This window comes from Leucoraja erinacea, chromosome 33 (assembly GCF_028641065.1).
Source record: "Leucoraja erinacea ecotype New England chromosome 33, Leri_hhj_1, whole genome shotgun sequence".
In the NCBI taxonomy this organism is placed as follows: domain Eukaryota; kingdom Metazoa; phylum Chordata; class Chondrichthyes; order Rajiformes; family Rajidae; genus Leucoraja; species Leucoraja erinaceus.
The window spans coordinates 16,910,047-16,925,125 of NC_073409.1; the positions used below are offsets into that span (position 1 = coordinate 16,910,047).

A 15,079-nucleotide genomic window follows, 5' to 3' on the forward strand; every position below is an offset into this window, starting at 1 on the left:
CTCCTGTTCTGGCTGCCCAACAAAACTCTCCCCCATTGGGTACGCACTGCAGATCATTCTGCCCTGTGCACCAACCGCACCACCCATCGCAACCTTGGAACTGCACCTGCACAACTGTGGCAATTACTCAAGAGGCCAAGGGAGACTCTGGCCAAGACTACATAATTAACAGAAAATGTGGCCACACCACACACTCAAGTCAGTCAGCAATTCAACCCCTCCTCTGCCAGTGCCTGCGATACGTTATAATGGACCTTGACGTAAATTTGAGTTTGAGTTTAATCTATTCTCATGCGTACCGAGGTACAGTGATAAACTTTTGTTGCGTGCTAACCAGTCAGCGGATAAATGCACTGTACATGATTACAATTAAGCCATTCACAGTGTACAGATACAATATTAAAGGAATAATGTAAATAACTTTTAGTGCAAGATAAAGCTAGTAAAGGCCGATCAAAGATAGTCCGAGGGTCTCCAATGGAGGTAGATAGTAGCTCAGGTTCTACTCTCTAGTTGTTGGTAGGATAATTCAGTTGCCTGATAACAGTTGGGAAGATACTGTCCCCGAATCTGGTGGTGTGCATTTTCGTACCTTTTGCCCAACGGGAGAGGGGAGAAGAGGGAGTAGCCAGGGCACGACTTGTCCTTGATTGCACAGGTGGTCTTGCTGAAGCAGCGCGAGGTATAAATGGAGTCAATGGAGAGGAGGTTGGTTTGTGTGATGGTCTGGGCTGCATTCACAATTCTCTGCAATTTCTTGTGGTCCAAACCATGCTGTGATGCTTCCCAATAAATTTCATGGCGATATCTATGGGATAAACTCCCTCATGAGAAAGACCATGTGCAGGCTAATCAACTGCAATCTCATATAATCTGCAATCTCAAATTTTATGTTTCTCCAGATATGCCATACACAAAACCACACACCTCATGGTCTTGAGGAACAGCATTCCAAAGTAATGTTAATTAGGGCCAGTTAATTTTTTCATTCATACTTTTTGATGGAACACTATCCAAGGTCATTACACAAACCTGCACCATACAAATAATTAAGAGACTGTTAATGATTTGCCTGGTGAAGGGTGTGGATTAAATAGCAATGAAATAAAGAGCACATTCTTAGTAACTCCATCAAAATGGCACACTTTCGAGTGAGAAGTGGTATTTTGAAAGCACCTTTCCCCCAATGTTCATAAAACACGATGTACCCCAAAAAAAGGAAAATGACCACCTCAGACTCAAAGTGTTCATTTGCAAGTTTAAATCTGTTCTTCGTTCCAACTTTTTATATTCTTAACCTTCTCTGGCCACTAATCCACTCTGCCTCCCACACTGACAACATGTTCTTTAACCTTAATTTCTAGGTTGGGAATTTGTTTTGCAAAACGCCTCTCATTTGGTCACCTTCACCAGCTTTATGACAACCTGAAAAATATCTTGTTTTTGTTTATTGTTCATAAACGCTCTGCTTGTATCCTGGGAACAATTATTTTAATACAAGTTGAGACATTTCTTTAGGACTGGCAGAATATGGTTCGCACGTTATAGGTTTCTTTTTAAGAGATTGAACATCAAAGAACATAATGACAAGGGGTTGTCAGTAAACCCATCAGGCCCATTCTCTCTCACGCATATGTGCACACACACCAACAGCCTTTGAACAAAACAAAGTACTGGAGGAGTTCAACGGAAGCATCGATGGAGGGAATGGAAAGATGACATATCAGGTTAGGAAATAAATGGAGTCAATGGAAAGTTAAATTCAGTTTGAAGAAAGGTCCAGACTCAAACATCACGTTAAATCCTTCTCTCAGATGCTACCTGACCCACTGAATTCCTCCAGCACTTTGTGTTTTCCTCATGATTCCAGCACCTGCTGTTCCTAGTGCTTCCATTAATAGCCTTTTTTTTTTAAAAAACAGTAGCCCACATTCAGACAGGGCAACTTCAAAGGGTCGATCAACCTCCTAACACATGTTTTGAGATGTGGTAGAAAACTGGAGTATCTGGTGAGATGGAGCAAGTCATAGAGAGAGAGAAAATGCAAACCCATCGCCAAGGAGGTCAGGATAAAACCCAGGATGCCCCGTGGGGTGTGAAGTAGCAATACTAACTACAGAACTATCCTTACCTGCCACCCATGACTGTGAATCAGTGGAGTTCTTTCCCCACCAGGTTCAAATTCCTCTTCAGATATTGAACCATGCAGTGCAGGCTGGCACTCTAGATGGTTCACTGGAGGAAGACGTTCCTCTTCGAGGGAACAGGTGTCAAGGGATATGGGGAAAAGACCGGAATATGGGATGAGGAGGCAGAGATCAGCCATGATTGAATGGCGGAGTGGACTCGATGGGCCGAATAGCCCAATTCTACTACTACAACTTGTGAATTTGTCACCTTATTTGATTAAAAAGGTGGTATTTCTAGTTGACACAAGTAGTTCATAATTTCATGTCATAGGAGCAGAATTAGGCCATTTCGCCCATCGAGTCTACTCACCATTCAATCATGGCTGATCTACCTTCCCCTCTCATGCCATTCTCCTGCCTTCTCTCCATAACCTTTGACATTAATCAAGAACTGTCAATCTCTACATTTAAAATTCCTCATGACTTGGCCTCCACATATTCAACACCCTCCAACTAAAGAAACTCCTCATCTCCTTGTTAAATAGGAACATCCTTTTATTCTGAGGCTGTGCTTTCTGGTCCGAGACTCTGACTAGTGGAAACATCCCCTCCACATCCACTCTATCCTGGCATTTCACTATTTGGTAAGTTTCAATGAAGTCCTCCCTCACCCTTCTAAACTCCAGTGAGTACAGGCCCAGTGTACCCAGCGAGTTGGGAGAGTCCAGAACCAGGACTCTCTGCAGCGGGGAGATGAGTGAGTGGCCAGGATGGTGTGGATCCTTGATGCTGCCAGCCTTTTTGAGGCAGCGACTGCGATAGATCCCCTCGATGGTAGGGAGGTCGGAGCCGATGATGGACTGGGCAGTGTTTACAACTTTTTGCAGTCTTTTCCACTCCAGGGCGCTAAAGTTGGCGAACCAAGCCATGATTCAACCGGTCAGCATGCTCTCCACTGTGCACCTGTAGAAGTTCGAGAGAGTCCTCCTTGACATACTGACTCTCCGTAATCTTCTCAGGAAGTAGAGGCACTGATGAGCTTTCTTTATAATTGCATCAGTGTTCTCGGACCAGGAGAGATCTTCACAGATATGCACCGCCAGGAATTTGAAGCCCTTGACCCACTCCACCATCGACCCGTTGATATAAACGGGACTATGGGTACCCATCCTACCACTTCCAAAGTCCACAAGTTCCTTGGTTTTGCTGGTGTTGAGAGCCAGGTTATTGTGCTAGCACCATTTGGTCAGTCGGTTGATCTCCCTTCTATACTCTGACTCATCTCCATGAGTGATACATCCCACAACAGTAGTGTCGTCAGCGAACTTGATGATGGAGTTCGCACTATGACCGGCTACGCAGTCAACAGTATAGAGTGAGTATAGCAGGGGGCTGAACATGCAGCCTTGAGGTGCTCCCGTGCTGATTGTTATCGACGTATTTCCACCAATACGAACAGACTGTGGTCTGTGAATGATGAAGTCGAGGATCCAATTGCAGAGGGATGCGCAGAGACCCAGTTCCGAGAGTTTGGTAACCAGCTTGGAGGGGATGATTGTATTAAATGCCGAGCTGCAATCAATGAATAACAGCCTGACATACGAGGTTTTGTTGTCCAAGTGGTCCAGAGCAGAGTGGAGAGCCAGTGAGATCGCATCCACCGTTGATCTGTTGTGGCGGTAAGCGAACTGCAGTGGGTCCAGGTTTTTGTCGAGGTAGGAGTTGATTTGCGCCATGATCAACCTCTCAAAGCACTTCATCACCGCAGACGGTAGTGCCACTGGTCGATAGTCATTGAGGCACATCACCTTGCTCTTCTCCCACTATTCTGCCCTCTCCCCCCCCTTTTTCCTTCCACCTATATCCCTCCCTCCGATTTGACATTTCATTCCTCCTCATGTCATGTGATAGGAGTAGAATTAGGCCATTTGGCCCATCATGTCTACTCCGCCATTTAATCATGGCTGTTCTTCCTCCTAACCCCATTCTCCTGCCTTCTCCCCATAACCTCTAACATCTGTACTAAACAAGAATCTATCTGTCTTAAAAATATCCACAGCTATCTGTGGCAAAATATTCTATGGATTCACCACCCTCCGACTAAAGAAATGTATCACATCCTTCCTAAAAGAACGTCCTATGACCTCTAGTCCTAGACTCTCCCACTAGTGGAAACATCGTCTCCACATCCACACTATCCAAACCTTTCACTATTCTGTAAGTTTCAATGAGGTCCCCTCTCATTCTTCTAAACTCCAGCAAGTACAGGCCCAGCACCGACAAATGCTCATCATAGGTTAACCTACTAATTCCTAGGATCATTCTCTCCCCTCTCGTTATCCAACATCCTTTTGTCTCCTTTTCACATCTCGTCTTTGCCACTTACTCCACCCATCTGCCAATTCCACCCCCCTCCCCACACATCCACCTGCATCTACCCATCACTTGATAGGCTTTGTCCTTTCTACGTCTCTTTTCTAGTTTTCTACCCCTTACTCCAATCAGTCTGAAGAGGCTCACGACCCAAGATGTTGCCCATCCATGTCCACAGATGCTGGCCGACCCACTGAGCTACTACAGCATTTTGTGATTCTATACGCGAGTATATTGTTGTAACGAAGAGAGTTGTACAAGTGATATTGTTTTAAGAAAGAAAAATCACCCTTTTTAAGAAAAGGAGATCCAAAAATAATAAGCACCCTGGTTAATGCATTCTTGTGGTTGGGGATAAAATATGAATAGAGACGCATTATAATTCAGGCCTTTGATCCTGCAAATATCTCAACTTAAGCTTCCTCATCCTCTCCTTCAAACTGGTTTGAACAACTAACTCATAGGTTTAGTCATAGGAGCAGAATTAGGCCATTCGGCCCATCAAGTCTCTCCAACATTCAATCATGGCTGATCTATCTTTCCCTCTCAACACCGTACCATTCAAGAATCTGTCAATCTCCACCTTAAAAATACCCAATGACTTGGCCTCCACAGCTGTCACTGGCAACGAATGCCACGGATTCACCACCCTCCGACTAGATAAATTCCTCCTCATCTCCTTTCGAAAGGTGCATCCTTTTATTCTGAGGGTATGCCTTCTGGTCCTAGACTCTCCCACTAGTGGAAACATCCTCTCCACATCCACTTTATCCAGGCCTTTCACTATTCGGTAAGTTTCAATGAGGGCTCCCCTCATCCAGCAAGTACAAGCCCAGTGCCTACTCAAGATCTACAAACTTAAAACTGAGGTAAAGCACCATGAAATTAGGTTTTAATACCAGTCCAAAGAAATGACTTGCTAGTGTTAGCAGCAACTCCAAATGAAGTTAGAAAGAAGAGCAAGTAAAGACAGGGTCTGAACATTGACCTGCTTTGTAATGCTGATGCCATTCAATGTAGCTTACATCAATTCCAGCCACAGAGGACCTCAAGCACCAAGAGAACTCCAAGGGCCAAGTGAGTGCACACGGTGGAATCTTAAGCAAAGTGCTGGAGGAACTCAGCAGGTCAAGTAGCAACTGTGAAGGGAAACAGACTGACGGTATTTTGCATCAAGATCCTTCTTATCAATATCATATCAAGGGAATGGGGAGAGGGCAAGTCAAGATCGGATCTCCATCATCAGACTGAATGGTAAAGCAGGATTGAGAGAGTGGTGGGCTTACTCCTGCTTTGCCCGATGTAGTCTCTTTTGCTTCTGTTCCTCCCCCCCCCCCCCCCCCCCCCCCCCCCCTTCCCCCTCCCCCTCCCACTATAGCAGTTCATACGTTTAGGGAGAGCTCTGAAGATTTCAGGACCACTTTACAAACAAAAAATTTTTGATTATTTTTTAAATGGCACAAATTCTTGGGAAGAGTGACGCAACTGATAGAGCTGCTGCCTCACAGCACCAGAGACCTGTGTTTGATCCTGACCTCTGGTGCTGTCTGTGTGGAGTCTGCATGTTCTCCCTGTGACAACATGGGTTTCCAGTTTTCTCCAACATCTCAAAGATTTGTGGGTTAATTGGCTTTGGTTAAAAAAAACATTAAAAAACCTTGGTGTTTAAGGGGTGGTTGCAGCACAGTGGTAAAGTTGTCGCCTTGCAGCTCCAGACGTCCAGGTACGATCCTGACTATTGGCGCTGTTTGTACGGAGTTTGCATGTTCCACCTGTGACCGAGCGGTTTTTCTCCAGGTGTTTCCTCCGACATTCCAAAGATGTGTAGGTTTGCGGGTTAATTGGCTTCTGTAAATTGTCCCAAGAGTGTAGGATAGTGCTAGTGCATGAGGTGATTGCTGATGAGCGTGGACTTGGTGGACCTGTTCCTGCGCTGCATCTCTAAACTATAGTCTCATGGGGATAACGTAGACCTAGTGTGAATGGGTAATTGATGATCGGCATGGACTCTGGACAGAAGAGCCTGTGTCCATGCTGTATCACTAAACTAAGTCGAACATGGGCACGGATAGATTACGTATGCACCAGGCTGGAATTTAACCGGAAACCTTAGCACTCAGATAGTCTTCATGCTCTTGGTTCTTGGGAACTGATAAAAGCTATCACTCTGTTGATGTACCACATCCCAAACAAGGCCACAAAGTCTGCCTGGATTGTACACGTTGTATTAGACGGGTGGCATGAGTGCACATGCAAAACTTTTCCAAACATGTCATACTGGATGCGACACTGCAAAGGGCCTGCCAACGATGGGAGGATCTTATCACAGTTAGGTGCACTGGCTTGCAAATCCAGCGTTTCTTGCAGGGGATTCCAGGAATTTGGCAAAGTTTTATTTAAAACATCTTTCCCAGGAAACATGCATACATGAACTGACTATCTGCACAAATCACTGGTTGTTATTATTATAACAGCACGAAAGAATTTCATTGTCCTTTCTGGGACACATGACAATAAAACTCTCTTGACTTGATATAGGATTTCCATGTTTAGAATCAGCAACTTGCGTCTTATTTTTTTAAAACAGGTTGCAACAATTTTCAAACTGGTATTGTTAACAAAGGCTAGAACTCTTTTTTTTCAAACAAAGACAAAAAATAGCGCTAAATGTCAGCTATGGATTCGGACATCAGGGATCAATTCTCTGTCACACATTGTGACCCCTTTTAACACTTAGAGTTGCTAGCTGATTATGGCCGTTGCTGTTTAGTGGCCCTGCCAAATAAATTACTGCTTTAGCAGATAAACCTCACACCGAACATTAAACAAGTGAAAACAAAGCAACACGAAATAGACCCGTGTACACGGAGCCCCGCAACCTGATCGTGAAGCTAATTTGTGAGCAACTTTTCAGCAATCCAACTGTGCAGCTGTAGCCAGTTTGTGCAGATGTACCCACAGAATGGTTTTTTTTTAATGCACCTGAAGCTTTTGTTACCAGCGAAATCCTGTTACGGAAGAATAACAATGAGCCCTTCGACGATACATATAACGATATACAAAATGCGTTTTGAATTTTAATTCTGGATAAAGATCTTGCTTTAGAAAGTACATGTGGGACTAATAAGAAAACATTAAATATTTTTCTCCCAAAAGGCAAGTTATTATTCTACATCACAAATAAACACTGTAGTGAAATTCAATTCAAGAAAATAAATTACACTCGAAAAACAAATGTGGGGTGGGGGGAGAGTAATCTAGAAAACTGGCTGCAAAATATAACTTCTGAAACTAAAACACCAATGCAAAGTTCAAAAGATTTAAAAAGGGAAGGGACAAACTTTAAAAAAAAACACACACACACCAACACGCGCAAGTGAAACATGCAAAGCAAGGAGTCGATCCCCAGTTACATTGTATCCCCAAACCCACAAACAAATTCACACACACACCAGGTAACAAAGCTGGGGCAGAAACAGAACAAAAGCCCAAAGTAACAAGGACGGAGATTGAATTACACAGGGTTGCAAACACACATACACTTTGGGAGCACATTTTTATTTAAGGGGACAAGAAAAGGTTTTATTTTTCTAAAGCGAAGCCTTCCTTACCTCAATGGGGCCTCGTTACATATGACTGGAGCAGCAACTTTTAACTGTGCTCACTCATTGCCTGCGTCCTCATTCTCTCAGGGATGTGTGTGACCAACTCATTGCACTTTTCCCTGGATTACTTTAAAATGCAGCTTTTGTCTCTCCGGCTGAGCTGTGTTTGGTGGATTGAGGTCTCGTTGTGTTGTGTTGCAGTGGGTGGGTGTACAGTGGGGGGGAGGCAGGGGGCAGTGGGCAGCTGCTGCTATCTACTGCATCTACTGCTGCTATTGCCGCTGCTGCTCCACCACTCTCTCACCGCCCACACTTGTTGCCCCTACCGCGGCCGCTCCCCGCACCGCTCACTGCGCACGCGCAACGCCGCTCCCGCCCCCATCGCCGCCGACCCTCGCCATTGGTCCAACCGCAGCCGCACGCTCCATTGGCCGGCACACCTGCCACTCAGGAGCCGCAGCAAGGCTTTGATTGGATGCCGCAGAGAATCCTGTGGTTCACACCTTCTTTCCCAGTGTTTTGTTCACGTGGAAGGGAAAGAAAATATATTGTGTGTGTTCGTACATACGACCCGATACGATGGAACTTGACTTAGCCCAGGAGGGAAATTAGTCTGTCTACAGCCATAAAACTACAACAGTCATAAAACACAGCAGTCATAAAACTTTTATATATATCATATATATTTTATATATTTTTTATCTTTATATTTATATATATCTCTTCTTTTATTTATATATATTAAAAAATATATATTTAAATATATTTAATCTTTATATGCACAGATAAAAAAGAAAACATATAATGTATATTTGTTTTATTATGTATATATATATATATATCGATAAAGATATATAGATATATATAGATATACATATACATTATATATATATATAAATATAGATATACATATACATATACATTATATATACATATATATATATATATATATATATATATATATATATATAGGCTGAAGAAGGGTATCAACCCGAACCGTCACCCATTCCTTCTCTCCATAGATGCTGCCTGTCCTGCTGAGTTACTCCAGCATTTTGTGTCTATCTTTGATTTAAACCAGCATCTGCAGTTCTTTCCTACACAAAATATAAACATATAAAGTTTATCTTTAAATGTATTATATATCAATATATATTAAATAGATATATTATTTTTATATTATATATATGTATATATATATATTCTTTTATATACATTTTATCTTTATACATATATATTTTATCTTTATATATACATATATTGATATTTATACCAGACCAAAGGGGTCACATTGGGTATATTTTAATTATATATTCATATATTTATTATATATATATGTGTGTTAATTGTATGCATCTATTTATATATGTTGTTTATTTTATATGTTGTATCTTTATATATCATACACATATATATTTACTATATATTTACCGTATCTATATATAGTATAGATATAGTATAGATATACAAAATATATATTATACATTATGTATCTGAAACTATATAGTATACATCATATATATATATTTAATATAAATACCTGATTAATGTTACCATTCATAAATAAGAACAAAATAAATTATTTTAAAAGACATTCATTGTAATTTAACCGAGTTAATTTAACTGCAATGTTTGCAAGATTTATAGGCGACTTGTACAAACATTTAGATGGGTTGATTAGTAAGTTTGCAGATGACACAAAACCTTGTGGACTTGTTGATAATGATGAAGGTTACCAAAGAATACAGCAGGATATGGTTGCAGAAATGGGTGGAGCAATTGTAGATGGAGTCTGAAGAAGGGTCCTGACACAAAATATTGCCTATCCATGTGCTCCAGAAATGCTGCCTGACCCATGAGTTACTTCAGCACTTTGTCTTATATATAGGATATATATTTAGTGTGAACATCTGATTACGGTTACCATTTTTAAAATATGCAAAATGTTCAATAATTTTTATAAACATTTATTGTAAATGATATCTATGTAAATTGTCAAAAAAAAGTCTATGTAAACTAACATATTTAATGTAACTATGATGTGATTAGTACAATTGTAGATTACATAAAAACTATTGGAATTGTTGATAATGAATGGTATCAAAGAATAGATGAGGATAAAGATCAGTTGCAGAATTGGGCAAAGAAATAACAGATGGAGTTTAATCAAGACACATGTGAAGTTGTGTGTCACAACTTTGCGGTCAAATATAAGATGAAAGTATAGAGTAAATGCTAGGACACTAAATAGCATTGATGTACAGAGGGATCTTATGGTCCAAGTTCACAGCTCCCTGAAAGTGGCAACACAAATCAATAGGAAGTGAAAGATGGTGTACGACAGGGCCCTTGGCCCACCTGGTCCATGCCAGCCAAGTTGGTATATTAGGCCAATCCCATTAGCCTGCATTTGACCTATTGCCCTCTAAACCCATCCTATCCATATATCTGTTCCAGATACAGACTGCCCTCTGAGTGAAAACTGTGTCCCTGTGGCCCCTCTTAAGTATCTAAGATACCTAGATGTTGACCTTTTTATGCATGAGCTACAATTTCCATGCAAACTTTGAAATGGTATTCACCCTGCCAGACCCCATTGATAAAAGTCCTTCCTTCCCACCAAGGATTAGGACACCACTGTTTGCAGATGACACCATAATAGATGAGATCAAGAGATCATGGTTATTCAGAATTATAACGGGTTCTTGATTAACTGGGCCGAGGAATGGGAAATGGAGTTTAACTGAGGCAAGTATGAGATGTTACATTTTGGAAAGTCAAATCAGGACAGTTTCACAGTAAATTGTAGGGTACTGAGGAGTGCTGTCGAGCAGAGAGATCTAGGAGTAAAGATACATAGTGCTGACATAGGTAGAGAGGGTGCTGAAGAGGACTTTCAGCAAGCTGGCTTTCATCAGTCAGGGAATTGAGTATAGTATAGACACAAATTGCTGGAGTAACTCCGTGGGACAGGCAGCCTCTCTGGAGAGAAGGAATGGGTGACGTTTCGGGTCAAGACCCTTCTTCAGACTGATCAGACTGAAAAAGGGTCTCAACCGGAAACATCACCCATTCCTTCTCTCCACAGATGCTGTCTGACCCACTGAGTTACTCCAGCTTTTAGTGTGTAATTGAGTATAAAAGTTGGGATGTTGTATTACTGTCATATAAGATATTGGTGAGGCCACATTTGGAGTATTGTGTTCTTTATTGGTCACCCTGCTGTAGGAAAGATGCCTTTAAGCTGGAAACATTCAAAGAAGATTTACAAGCATGTTGCCAGGACTCGAGGGCCTAAGGAGATGTTGGTCAGACTAGGACTTTAATCCTTTGAGCGCAGGAGGATGAGGGGTAATCTCATATAGGTGTGTGAAATTATATGGGGAATAGCTAGGATGAATGCACAATATTTGTTCCAGAGACTCCAGCAGCGTATGAATGAGCTGACAGGAAGGACCCATCTAACCACTGGCCAAGAAAGAATTTGGTGCTTATTTGGAAGTCCTGGTGGTGATGAGGTATTCTGCCAAAGCATTCAACAAAAAGACCTCCAAGCACAGGCATGGCCAGTTTATGGTTTTCCCAGCTATTTTGGAATTTCAAAACTATCTCTCAAGTGAAAATTAGTCAAATTTAACACAGTTTTAAGTCAGTAACCAATTCCAATAGAAACAAATGTTAATCTATGAGGAGTTACAATTTGGAGCAAGTCTAGCTGAATTTCTTGTTTTATTTTTAATCTTATATAATCACTTCAAACTGCACCAGATGTTGGGGTTTTTTGACCAAGAATCTGAATTATAGAGTTATGAAGTTATATAGCAACTAAACTGTCCCGTCAGCCCAACTTGCACATGCCAACGAAGATGTTCCATCTACACTAGTCTCACCTGCATGCGTTTGGCCCACAGCCCTCAATACTTAGGTAGACAAAAGTGCTGGAGAAACTCAGCGGGTGCGGCAGCATCTACGGAGCGAAGGAAATAGACAATGTTTTGGGCCGAAACCCTTCTTCAGACGTTGCCTATTTCCTTCGCTCCATAGATGCTGCTGCACCTGCTGAGCTTCTCCAGCACTTTTGTCTACCTTTGATTTCCAGCATCTGCAGTTCCTTCTTGAACAGCCCTCTATACTTAAGCTGAATTGTGATATAAATAATGGAAGCAGGTTGTCATTTTGTACCTCTGATATGATAAGTTTCTATCTAACCTTGTCTTCAACTTGGCCTCTTGGGGAATTTAACTTTAGAGGGTAACAAAAACTGGTCTTTCATATTAGAGTCGTATACGCATTGAGCGATAGATACAGTGTGGAAACGGGCCTGTTGGCCTAATTTACTCACACCGGCCAACATGTCCCAACTACACTGGTCACATTTGGTCCATATCCCTCTAAACCTGTCCTATCCATCTACCTGTCCAACTATTTCTTAAGTGTTAGGATAGTCCTTGCCTCAACTACCTCCTCTGGCAGCTTGTTCCATACATCCACCACCCTTTGTGTTGAAGAGTTACCCCTCAGATTCCTATTAAATCCTTTCCCCTTCACCTTAAACCTATGTCCTCCGGCCCTCAATTCACAAGAGGGTCTGTGCATCTTCCCGATCTATTCCTCTCATGTTATGGGTCAAATATTAGTGTGTGCATGAATATCCTCATAGAAACTTGGACGGTCAGTGGGAGAGGGTGGGGGAAGCTTCACCCCACCCATTCCCTACGCACACCACAGCACTATAGTGCCAAGGTCAATTTATTGCCAAAGAGTTGAATAATAATTTGGAGCAATCTTTCTAAACATCTCAGGTGCTCCTCCTAGTGGAAATGAATGCAATGACAACATCAGTGGTTCCGGGACAGATTGTCTTTGGTCACAAATGGACCTGGAAAAGGAGGCAAAAATTAAAAGCAGTAAATAATTTTATGTTAATATTCTTTATAAAGACAAACAGACACTGAAATTTTGGATCGTTTTTTGTGGATTTACTTAAAGGATAGAAAATTATTTTTAATTTAAAATTATATTTTGGTTATACTTTTAATCTTTCTACCAGAATGCTGCCTGGATTAGAGGGCTTCAGCTATAAAAAGAGGTTGGACAATCTTAGATTGTTTTATCTGGAGCACAGGAGGTTGAGGGGAGATGTGATATAAGGTACAAATAGGGAAGACAGTCAGAACCTTTATCCCAGGGTGGAAATGTCAAAGACCAAAGGGCACAGCTTCAAAGTAAGAAGGGAAAAGTTTAAAGGAGATGTGCAGGGAAAGTTTTTATACACATAGAGTGGTGGGTACCCAGAGCACGCTGCCAGGGGTGGTGATGGAGGTGTATACAATAGTGATGTTTAAGAGTGTTGTAGATAGCTACATGAATTCTCAGGGAATGGAGGGGTCGGATTACATGGAGGGGTGAGTTTGCCCTCGACTCATACTCGCAGCATGGTTGACACGAGGTCGTAGGAGGTCTCCTTAACTCTCCTTCATGCTCAAGAGTAGTCCCCGTGTACTCGAGGCCTCAGCTAGGTCGCGGCGTTTTTTTCAATATGTTAAAAAATGCCCGCAAGGAAAAAAGGTCGCCATGGAAAAAAATCAATACTTTTTTTACTCGTAGGTTTAGGCGTAGTAGGTTGTAGTAGGTCGGCATGTTAGTCATAGGTAATCGAGGGTAATCGAAGGTAGTCGTAGATAGTCTTCATCATAGTCAAAGGTAAGTCGGACGAGATCGAAGGAGGTCGTTTTCACTCTCCACTATTTTTCCTAAGTTAGTTGAAGCTAGTCTTCAACATAGTCGAAGGAGGTCGAAGGAGGTCTTCAACATGTCATTTTTTCAAACTCTTCTAAACTCGACAATTAGGTTGCCCAAGTGGGACAGCCCCTTTAAGGAACATGTACACAACCAAATTGGGCCTGGAGTGGGTTGTATTTCTATTGCACCTCATAACTTCAGAATACCTTTGAGAACTTTACTGCCGATAGAGTTTTGCTCTGAATTAGCATTCTCTGTTGCAATGTAGGAAACATGAGGGAAGGTTTGTGGAGAGCTTGCTCCCATTAGTTGTCGTGCTGCGCCAACCTCTTTTATTTGTAGTGTTCGTCAGTGAATTATTGTTGGCCTGGTCACAACAAGGTTCTCCCAAACGTGCCAGTGAAAGGTTTCCAGAGCCAAGAAGTCATGAGAATCAGAGGTGAGGGGGAGTTGGCGCAGAAGCAGGGGAATATTCTGGAGTTTTGCTCAGTTATGATCAATTATTATTTCAGAATGTTGTTCCAAGGGACCCGAATTGATGGAAAGGTGCCCACGGGATGATAGCAGACTATAAGAACATTTAAAAGACACTTGGACAGGTAGAGAGGTGCAATCCCCAGCATAATAGGTAATAGCTAAGTTCAAGCATTGGTTGTCCATTTGAACCTTGTCAGCCTTCTCTCTATAAAACCCCAGGCATTTTACCCACAGACTAGAAGAGAGAAGAAAGAAGCAGGAGAGAAGAAGAAAGAAGAGCGAGGGGAAGAGAGACAAGGTGGGCTGCCATCCTGCTTGCTGTGGTCCCTTGTCGCGGGTTCGAGGAGAACTGAGCCACTGGGACAAGCCCAAGATCAACAGCGCCACCGTATGGTCAAGACTGGGTTGCCGGGTAGAAACCCTGGACACCCAGCGCCTCTACTGAGGCTAAGACTGAGTGGCCGGGGCAATGCCAGAGATGCCAGAGCAGGCCCCAAGCCACTGGGAGCCATGGTCTCATCCCTGGCAGAGCGTGCAACATGCATCTGTCGCAGCGAGTTATGCGAGATTGCCAGAAGTTAATGCACGCTCAGTCATCTTGCTGGAAATGCAATGACGAAGAAAAAACTGAAGCCAGAGACCAACACATTGATGGAACATTCCAGGCCCTTCACGTCATGTCTCCTTGCCAACCTGCCGCAGGCTTTGCTGCTTACTTTCCGTGAGTTATGAAACGCAGCGATGTTTGATTTC

General features: G+C 42.3%; 1 protein-coding gene across 4 annotated transcripts in view; it reads right to left on the reverse strand.

The window, feature by feature from the left end:
- LOC129712758 (A-kinase anchor protein 13-like) overlaps nucleotides 1-8,435 on the reverse strand; it is a 387,357-nt gene extending 378,922 nt beyond the window's left edge. For 3 of the 4 annotated variants that reach the window (XM_055661466.1, XM_055661468.1, XM_055661465.1), the window contains exon 1: nucleotides 8,114-8,435. The gene's annotated coding sequence lies outside the window, so the exon portion shown is untranslated. The remainder of the gene's footprint in view (nucleotides 1-8,113) is intronic. The other variant, XM_055661467.1, reaches the window with a different exon arrangement.
- Nucleotides 8,436-15,079: the final 6,644 nt, after the last annotated feature.